The sequence below is a fragment of the Nomascus leucogenys genome, chromosome 10, assembly GCF_006542625.1.
Source record: "Nomascus leucogenys isolate Asia chromosome 10, Asia_NLE_v1, whole genome shotgun sequence".
NCBI classification, from domain to species: domain Eukaryota; kingdom Metazoa; phylum Chordata; class Mammalia; order Primates; family Hylobatidae; genus Nomascus; species Nomascus leucogenys.
Genome location: NC_044390.1, coordinates 50,557,911 through 50,568,531, shown reverse-complemented (window position 1 = coordinate 50,568,531; position 10,621 = coordinate 50,557,911). Strand labels below are relative to the sequence as shown.

The window sequence follows — 10,621 nt, the reverse complement described above, 5'->3', positions numbered from 1 at the left end:
GGGGTTTCTCCATGTTGGCCAGGATAGTCTCAATCTCTTGACCTTGTGATCCATCTGCCTCAACCTCCCAAAGTGCTGGGATTACAGGTGTGAGCCACTGCACCTGGCTGACTCACCCTAAATTATTTTATGTGTGAGATTCAAGAACCCTCTCCTGAGGTTTGGATTGTGATCCTGTTGCAGGATGCAGAGGACTAGAGAGACTAGTATGGGTGAATAAAGGAGGATACTTATTTTAAGGTACACACTGGCTCAGTGGATTCACATCTAAAAAGCTGAGCCTTGAACAAAGACAGAGTGGGTTTTTTTTTTTTTCCAGGGGAGGAAAAAGAGTAAGTTTATTTTACATAACTGACGGAAAAATAAATTCAAGAAATAGTAAATAGAATTTAATATGGTCTCATGCGCCCTGAAGGAGGTGGTGCCCAGTTTGGAGGGGTAATTGCTATGTCCAAGTAATCTCCTATCTGGAACTTCTGCGACTGCAGGGTCATGGAATTATCAGTCCCTTTTCTGCCAGACATGGTGCTGCCAATCTCCTTAACTCGATAGCCAAGTCTTTTAACATCTGTAAAAACGATTGCAAAATTGAAGTGAGTGCTCTTCTTTCTAGCTTCTGGGTAGACTTCTTTTACTAAGCTTGTCAGTTCTTTCAAGGTTGCATCCATCCAAGTGTAGATCTGCAACTCGCTGGACGGTACATTTCCCCGGGAGAACTCGTCCATTCAGTGGTGGCAGCCGTTATTGGTGGTGAAAACCCGTAGCAACAGTGGGCATGTCTTCTCATGGTCGATCGGCTTCTCTGGCTCCTTCTTAATTTCCTCCTGGGTAACACGCGACTCCACCACCATCTTTCTCCTACAGCCCGCGAGACGCTCGCCCTGACCTCCGACCCCTGCAGCAAGCGTGAGCACCCAGAGTGGGGTTTTTATAAGTGGGCTTACAAAAGCAAAACAAAAGCAGTTAATCATATAGTGCATAACCTGTGGCCTTGCATAGCTGGTGGCCTTGTAGCTGCATCAAAAGAAAAACAAGAACTGGCTAAATACAGACATTTATAAAACATAGTCATGCTTAAGGGGCAAAGGAAAGGAGTAACAATAAAGGAGTTTGTCTTTTTGTTTTTCTTCAACCTTGCTCTGGAGTAGCGGAGTTTCTGGAGTCTATTCCTTGGCCTTGGCTTTTTGGAGAGCACTATCTTATAACTGTCTTGGAAGTGAGCTGCTAAGCAGAGGAAATCTAGTTTCTTTTTCTTTTTAACCCTTACTACAATCCCTTTCTGGTCACAACATAATGGAAGAATATTTATGCACAGATAAAAAACCTGAAGTACAGGAAAGAAAAGTGAGTTACAGAAAGAGCTGGATTAATTAGAGCTTGGCATTTGCTTTATTTAGACACGAATTAAAGAGTTGGCCTCTTTTGATTGGCCAAAATTTGATAACTGGAACAAAACTAAGTTACACTTTATTTACACTTTCAGTTGGGTTTCAGTTTACCATCTTGAAGAAACCCTCAGGCTCAATTCAAAACACATAAAAAGGCAGCTTTAGGTTAAACTTTATTTAACAACAGATTTAATATGTCTGCAAATGCTTTTCATCTCTTTTTGATATTTGGAGGCTATTCATGATTTTCAACACTGACTAAAACTACTGTGCCTGAAACAAACTCTAACCTTGATATCAAGTGACTTATAGACAAATCTGCTAAAAGGATATTTTACTCTGCTGAAATTTAGAAAAAATAGCTGAGTACATCTTGAAGTTGTCTTTTGATTTTTAAAATAGCAGAGCTGCTTTTTAAGATTCTAAAGTCAGAAGCAGCCATGAGGCAATTCTCAGCAGCACACATGAAAATCACACACAGTGAATGCATCTTTCACTCTGAACCAATTGTTTTCTCCCGAGTCTGCATGTAAAAATCACCTGGGGGAGACGCTCTAAAAATCTTCCCAATTCAAATCAACACACCCCAATTAAATCAGAATCCCTGGAGTGGAACCTGGGCAACAGTGTTGTTTAAATATCTCAAGGTGATGACAGAGTACAGCCAAGCTCAAAGCCACTGCTTTAAACCAACACTTTTTAGAATTACCTACTTGCCAATTAATTCTCAAATAAATAAAAAATTGTTTGCCACTAAGTCACGGTCTTTCAGTCTTACCAGTGTTATCGAATTACAACTTTTTTCAGAACCAACCTTGCTATTGTTTCTGTTCCTGGTTCAACCTGGTGCCATGGATACTGCACATTATGTGCAGGGCGCTGTGCTGGGTGCCCTGGCCTTGGCGATTATTACTGTGAGAAAAACATTTTCTTAAATTTAAAAAAGTTGCATTTCCCCAAAACAAACATTACATGTACCCAAATTAAGAAAAAAATAAAAATACCTATGATTCACCCAAGGTTAGAGCTTTTTTTTTGAGATGGAGTCTTGCTCTGTCCCCCAGGCTGGAGTGCAGTGGTGCCATCGCGGCTCACTGAAAGCTCCACCTCCCAGGTTCACACCATTCTCCTGCCTCAGCCTCCCCAGTAGCTGGGACTACAGGTGCCCGCCACCACGCCCGGCTAATTTTTTGTATTTTTTAGTAGAGATGGGGTTTCACCATATTAGCCAGGATGGTCTCGATCTCCTGACCTCGTGATCCACCTGCTTCAGCCTCCCAAAGTGCTGGGATTACAGGCTTGAGCCACCGCACCTGGCCGGTTAGAGCTTTAATAGTCCCCTTTGAATATTAACATCTGTATGATTGTGTCCTGAGTGAGTGTGTTCCACCAGAAAACAAACAAACAAAAAACAAAATCCTGCCATTATTCTGATATACTGAGTTAGCATTTTTGTACAAGTAGGTACTATTTAATTTTTTTATTAATATGTAACACGCATACAGAAATACATGCACAAAGCATTTATTCATGTAAAGCTCAATAAATTGTCACAAAAAATACACCTGTGTAATAAAAAGATAAAACTAGGCCTGGTGCAGTGGGTCACTCCTGTAATCTTTGTATTTTGGAAGGCCGAGGCCTGCAGATCGCTTGAGCTCAGGAGTTTAAGACCAGCCTGGGCACCATGGTGACACTCTATCTCTTCTAAAATAAAATACCAAAAAACAACCAGGCATGGTTGTGCACACTTATTTTTTTTTTTAAAAAGAAAATTTTATGCTTTTATTTTTCCGTGATTACAAACACAACTGAATATCAAATGTACAAAGTAAGAATTATACAGGAAAAAAAATCAGATACGTTCATATATATATCACCTTTTCAAGGCTATTTCCATCCAGAATAACCTTGGTTTGCCAGGGCGAATAGAAAGAAGTCACAAAATCGCCTTTAGTCAAATTTGTGTGTTTGCTTTCTTCTATAATTCCAATACCTCCACCATCGATGACTTGAGATAGCTGCCAAGGTGTTATATAATCAGTGCCAGTGTCTTCATTCATTCTGCAACGAAGGCTGTCACTTCACACTTGGAAGGTTGCACAGCGGCCAGCAGAGGCGCTCCTCACTTCCCAGACGGGGCGGCCGGGCAGAGACTCTCCTCAGGTCCCAGACGGGGTGGCCAGGCAGAGGCGCTCCTCACTTCCCAGACGGGGTGGCCAGGCAGAGGCGCTCCTCACTTCCCAGACGGGGTGGCCGGGCAGAGGGCTCCTCACTTCCCAGACAGGGTGGCGGGCAGAGGCGCTCCTCACATCCCAGACGATGAGCACCCAGGCAGAGATGCTCCTCACTTCCTAGATGGGGTGGCGGCTGGGCAGAGGCTGTAATCTTAGCGCTTTGGGAAGCCAAGGCAGGCGGCTGGGAGGTGGAGGTTGTAGCGAGCCGAGATCACGCCGCTGCACTCCAGCCTGGGCAACTTTGAGCATTGAGTGAGCGAGACTCCATCTGTAATCCCAGCACTTTGGGAGGCCAAGGCGGGCAGATCACTGGAGGTCAGGAGTTGGAGACCAGCCTGGCCAACTGGGCGAAACCCCGTCTCCACCAAAAATACAAAAACCAGCCAGGCACGGTGGTGTGCGCCTGCAATCCCAGGCATTCGACAGGCTGAGGCAGGAGAATCATGGGAGCCTGGGGCAGGGAGGTTGCAGTGAGCCGAGATCATGCCGCTGCACTCCAGCCTGGGCAACAGAGGGAGACCGTCTCAAAAAAAGGAAGGAGGGAGGGAGGGAGCGAGGGAGGGAGGGAAGGAGGGAAGGAAGGAAGGAAGGGAGGAAGGGAGGGAGGGAGGGAGGGGTTGTGCACACTTATGGTCCTAGCTCCTCGGGAAGCTGAGGTGGGAGGATCATTTGAACCTGAGGGGCGGGGGTTGCAGTGAGCCAAGATCACACCCCTGCACTTTATCCTGGGTGAAAGAGTGAGACCCTGTCTCAAAATAAAATAAAAGTAGCCTCATCCATGCCCCAACAATTGCTTTATCCTTTCTTCTCCAACAATAGCCGTAATCTTAAGAGCTAACATTATAGATTAATTTTTTGTTTTATTACAGAAAATTTCTAACGTGCAAAACAAACAAAACACATATTGTTGAGGCTTCATGACAACCACAATAGACTTGTCACGAAGCCTCAACAACAACTAATCTTGTGCCATTCTGGTGTCATCTACACTTCTCTACTTCAGTCAGTCCTGGTCAATCCGTTGGCCACCCTCCATTATTTTCTTTAGTTTTGTTTTTTTTGTGAGGTCAAGTGTACATACATTGAAAGGCACAAATCCTAACTGAAACATTTTGACAGATAGATACACTCATATAACCTTCATATCTTTTAAGAATGAACTGAATATTGTTCTGTTCTAGTGATACAGCATAAAATAGAATGATGAATGTTTTTTCATTCTCAGATAATTCCTTCAGGCTTTTCTTTCAGACAATTTTGCTGTCACAAGAGGCTATTTTCTTGATTTTTTTTTTTTTTTTTTACCATTGGTTCATTTTGCCTGACATCATACAATATGTACTATTTCATTTTCAGCTTGTCTCATTTAGTAGGTTTATGAGATTCATCCAGGATGTTTGCTTCAGTAGTTTGTTTCTTTCTATGACTATTCTCTTGCATGAATGAGTTACAATTTTTCCATCCACTTTCCTAGAGATGGACACTTGGGTTTTTTCCTACTTTAAGCTATTATGACTAAAAGGTTTATAAACATTATCGTACAAATACTTTTTACTATATAATTTTATTCCTTTATGAACATTTAAGTGACACCTCTTTACTTTTTTTCATGGTTTCTCCAGGTATTACAATATGCATCTTTAACATATCACAATCTACCTACAGTTAATACTGTACTATTTTAATAAATGTAAAATATGAAGGCCTTACTGTTACAAAGTTTGAAGTACCTCCTTCTATTTTTTGTACTATTTATAAATTTTATGTCTATGCATTATATATGTCACAATACTGGGTTATAACATTTGTTAAATAGTCATAAGTCTTATAAAGAAATTAGGAGAAAATGATGTTCATTAATATTTAGGGGCAAATATTTTGAGGCTATGTAAATACACTGTTTCTCTTTTAAATTTAAATTCCACAATTTTTGTGTTCTTCAGTACATCTTGTCTACAGTAATTATTACTGTGGTGTCCTAGTTGTGATTTTCTATTTTGTGTTATCCATCTACATTAATTAGTACTTGGAATTCTATAAAAAAGATTTTCTTTCTATCTCTATTTCTATTTATTTTTTCTAGATCTGTATGGACTTATGAATATTTCTTTTATTCTCAGGTTTATAATCCAATCCTATTATTACTTATTTTGTTTCTCACGTTGTTCCGGCTTGGGCTACTGGAAAGTCTTTCAGGTTGACTTCCTCTGACATGTCTTTTTTTTTTTTTTTTGTTTTGAGACGGAGTCTTGCTCTTTCACCCAGGCTGGAGTGCAGTGGCGTGATCTCGGCTCACTGCAGGCTCCGCCCCCCGGGGTTCATGCCATTCTCCTGCCTCAGCCTCCCGCGTAGCTGGGACTACAGGCACCTGCCACCTCGCCCGGCTAATTTTTTGTATTTTTAGTAGATACGGGGTTTCACCGTGTTAGCCAGGATGGTCTCGATCTCCTGACCTTGTGATCCGCCTGCCTCGGCCTCCCAAAGTGCTGGGATTACAGGCGTGAGCCACCGCGCCTGGCCTGACATGTCTTTTTCTGATGTTCATAAAGCACTTTTTTAACTTTCTGGCTTCACAAGATACTCTACCTTAACTTGAATGTTCCACTCCACTGCTAGAATTATCTAATTTTTATAAACAGTCTTGCATCCTTTTATTAAAGAATAGTACTTAGAAACCATGATATGAGAACCAGGTGTGCTCATTAATACTGGGATGTCACTGCTTCTGAAACCTCTCAGCAGACAGAGTTTGAAAATTTACATATTAATATAGATTCATGTAGGAACACCTCTCCTTTCTCTCTCTCTCTCTCTCTCTCTCTCTCTCTCAGTTGATATATTATGAGACATGCATTTATCTAAATATTCCCAACTCTGGTCCAGCACCACAGGGTCTGTTCTAGAATTCTCCCCCTCTTTTTTTTTTTAACTTCAGAGAAAAGCAGGCAGTAATGACCTTATGTATAGTGTGTTTACACACACACAAAGACACATACACACACACACACTAACAGAAAGAGTAGTTTTAAAAATTGCTAATCTTTATTCTTATAAACAAACAGTACTAACCAGAATACAGTGTTTGTGTTCAGTTCTTGAGTTTTGCAGTATTCAATGAAAACACTGTTTTTCAAAGTGATATACATCAAGACCTTTCATTCCAATCTTCTAAAATAGTGTTAGGTTAGATAATACATTTTTAGTAAGGCTAAATTCTATTTTTTACTGCCTGCATTTTATCAGAATTTCCTCAAAATCACAGTTTATTTTTTAATTTGCTGAAAGGAAAATTTATTCTTTGTGATGTACAGTTCCACGAAGTTTGACAACTGTCTGGAGTCATGTCCTCATCTCCACAGTACCACATAGAACTCTTTATTACCCCCAAAATCATCTAATGCTTCCCATTCATAGTTAACTTCTACCCTCACCTATTCTTTGGCAACCAGTGATTATGCTTTAGTTGTTGTTGTCTTCCTCCTCCTCCCCCTCCACCCCTTCCTCCTCCTCCCACTCCCCCTCCTCCTTCCACTCCCCCCCTTCCACTCCCCCCCCCCCCTTCCTTCTTTCCTTCTTTCTTTGTCTCCTCCTCCTCCTCATGTAGGGAGGTCTTGCTATGTCTCCAGGCTGGCCTCAAAATCCTGAGCTCAAACAATCCTCTCACCTCAGCCCCACAAAGTGCTGAGATTACAGACTTAAGCCATCAAGCCTGGCCTGATTATTATCAATGCCTATAATTTCTTTTTCTACAATGCCATAAAATTGAATCATATAATATGTAGCCTTTTGGATCATCCTTTCTTCACTTAAAGAAATGCATTTCTGACTCCTTCATACTGTGATGTGAATCAATAGTTTGTTTCTTTTTGTTGACAACTGGGATTCTATTCTATGGATAACCCACAGTTTGTTTATTCATTCACCTGAAGAAAAGTATCTGGTTTACATCTAGCTTTTTGCAATTACAAATAAAGTAGACAATAAACATCCACAAAAAGGTTTTCATTTTAACATTAGTTTTCTGTTTGCTTTAGTAATGACCTAGGAGTGGGATATTTTGGTAACCTAATAAGTGTATGTTTAACTTTATAATAAACCACTGAACTGTTTTTCAAAGTTATTGCAGGAGCTTATATTTCTAGTTCTAGTTGCTCCAAGTCCTCGCCAGGGCTAAGTCTTGGCAATTCGTCTCTGCATGGTTGTCATTCTCATGACTGTGTGCTGTTTCATTGTGGTTTATGCTTTATTTTTTCCCATTAATATTGGGAAGCCCAAAATATATAATCAATGCAGGAAGAAATGTATAGAATTCCCTGGTGTAAGCCTTGGATTCTGGAAACTGACTTCTAGAAATCTGCTATGCAATTAGCGCTTTGCAAACATTAAACAAATACTTTTTTTTTATTAGCACAAACACATTTATTTATTAACCAAAGGGATGATCCTAATTAATCCAACACACTTTGAAATAGCTGCATGTAAAATGTTTGTGATAAAGATAATTGAACACAGTAATGAAAAAAAAAAAGAAAGAAACATTATGGAGATTTGCTCATTGAACTGAGCTTGGTCATTCTCTTAGTTAACTCCTGTCCAAAGTGATGATGGAATTTTTATTCTACTTTTTCATAGATCCGATTACAGGTGACATTGTTCATGACACACTCCACCACTAATTTCCCATCTTTCAATTTTCTGGTTATTGTGCTTTCCTTCCCATCCCACTCCTGATGCTGAACCAATGCACCATCTGTAAAGTTGCAGACAGTCTGAGTTTTTCTGCCATCAGCTGTTGTTTCTTCAAACTTCTCTCCCAGGGTACAAGAAAACTGTGCTGTTTTCAAAGTGCTCTCAGTTTTTATGGTGAGGTTTTTGCCATCACAAGTGATGATACAATCTGGCTTGGCCATTGCCCCCATTTTTCGCAAAGCTTTTCCCACTCCTAGCTCCTTCATGTATTCATCAAAGCCTTTGCTGTCCACCAGGCGCCATCTTCCTTCCAGCTGCTGAACTGTGGCCATGGTGGGTGCGGGCGGGCTGGCGTGCAGAGAGGGGTCTGCGTCGGCGTGGCAGCGTGCTGTGTCAACAAATACTTTATAGTTTATTCTCTGTGGTTCTCTCTCTTTTTTCCTTCTTTTTTTTTTTTTTTTTTTTTTTCTTTGAGAGAGTTTCTCTCTGTCACCCAGGCTGGAGTTCAGTGGCGTAATCGCAGCTCATTGCAGCCTCGACAATCCGTGCTCAAGCTATTCTCTCACCTCAGCCTTCTGAGTAACTGGGAGCTTTCCGCGGGCGGAGTGGCAGGTGCCGCGCCGGGGGTGGTCATGGTGGAGTGGGCGTCCCTGCTCGGCGTCCTGCCTCTCTGGTTACCGCCTCCTTCCCGCACTCTGTCGGGGGCTAGTCCCCGGCAGGTGTTTGGGGAGGGTGGTGGGGTTTGCTGAGTCGCGGGCGTAGGAGGGTTGTGGTCCGGCGGCCCCTGTTCCAGGCGTGGCCGCGCGGACTTGGGGGTGGCCGTCCGGTCCGCGGCGGGAGGTGGACGGGACAGGCCTGGCGCCCTTCCGCCTCTTTCCGCCGCCCGGGAGACCAGCCGACCTCGGGGGAGAGGTGGGAAGGAAGGTCAGTGGACTCAGACTCAGGCCGCAAGCGCCACACTCGGCCTCTTCCTGCGGCGGCCGCGTTGACCAGATGTCGGCCTCGAACCGACAGCCTGAAAGGTTTAAGGTGGACCAGGTGGTTCTAGCCGGCAGCAGCACCGCGTGTGTCCAGCAGAGGGTGGGATCCCGGCTCACTGCAGCCTCCACATTCCAGGCTCGCCCAGGTGATCCTCATATCTGGGCTTCCCAAGTACTTGGGACTACAGGGATCTTCTTCCTCTGTTTTTTGTTTTTTGTTAATTTATTTGTTTGTTTTTTTTTTGCCTGTTTCCATTTCGTTTCCACAGTACTTTGAGTTGCTGTTTTATTTTTTTGTTGCTATTATTTTCTCTCTCTTTTTAAAATTTCTTATGCTCCTTGCACACTGAAGTTGCTGTTGTTTTAGATTTACTTTTTTTTTTTTTTTGGAGTGAGGTCTTCTCACTCTGTCACCCAGACTGGAGTGCAGGTTCGTGATCACTGCTCACTGCAGCTTTGACCTCCCTAATTGGGACTTACAGAGATTGCCCTCCAGCCTGGGTGATGGACACCCTGTCTGAGAAAGAGAAACAGGGACAGAGACTGGTTAAAAACACACACATACACACACATTTAAAAAAAATTAAGTACAATTAATTGTTATCTTGATTACATTTTACTTTTGTTCACTCCCACTTATTTTGTTTATTTATTTAATTATTATTATTATTTTGAAACAGGGCCTCATTCTGTCACCTAGGCTGCAGTACAGTAGTACAATCTTGGCTCACTGTGGCCTTAAACTTTTGGGCTCAAGCCATCTTCCCGGCTCAGCCTCCCTGCAAGTAGCAGAAACTACAGGCATGTGCCACCACTCCTGGCTAATTTGTGTTTTATTTATTTATTTATTGTAGAAATGAGGTTCCACTATGTTGCCCAGGCTGGTCTAGGCTAGTCTCAAAGTCCTGAACTCAAGTGATCCATCCACCTTGGCTTCCCGAAGTGCTGGGATTACAAACGTGAACCACCATGCCTCGCTATCTATCTATCTATCATCTATCTATCTATCTATCATCTATCATCTATCTATCTATTATCTATCTATCTATCTATCATCATCTTTTTAGTAGACATGTGGTCTCCCTATGTTGTTCAGGCTCTGGTCAAATATATTTTTTAACTTTAATTATTATTATTATTTTTTAATAGAGATGTTGTTTCACTAAGCTGCCCAGGAGAATCTCAAACTCCTGGGCTCAAGCTATCCTCCCACCTTGGCCTCCCAAAGTGCTGGGATATAGCCATGAACCACCACACTCTGCTCTATCTACCTATCTATTCCTTTAGCAGAGACACGGTCTCACTATGTTGTCCAGGCTCTGGTTAT

The 10,621-nt window shown here is 42.2% G+C and overlaps 2 pseudogenes across 2 annotated transcripts; both read right to left on the bottom strand.

Moving 5' to 3' along the window:
• Positions 1-378: 378 nt before the first annotated feature.
• On the bottom strand, positions 379-866 carry LOC100589360 (annotated as a pseudogene). Its single transcript, XR_001116354.2, has one exon. The product of XR_001116354.2 is annotated as a histone deacetylase complex subunit SAP18 pseudogene (transcript).
• Positions 867-8,027: 7,161 nt separating this feature from the next.
• LOC105740326 lies at positions 8,028-8,703 on the bottom strand (annotated as a pseudogene). The gene has a single exon (XR_004031980.1). The product of XR_004031980.1 is annotated as a fatty acid-binding protein 5 pseudogene (transcript).
• Positions 8,704-10,621: the final 1,918 nt, after the last annotated feature.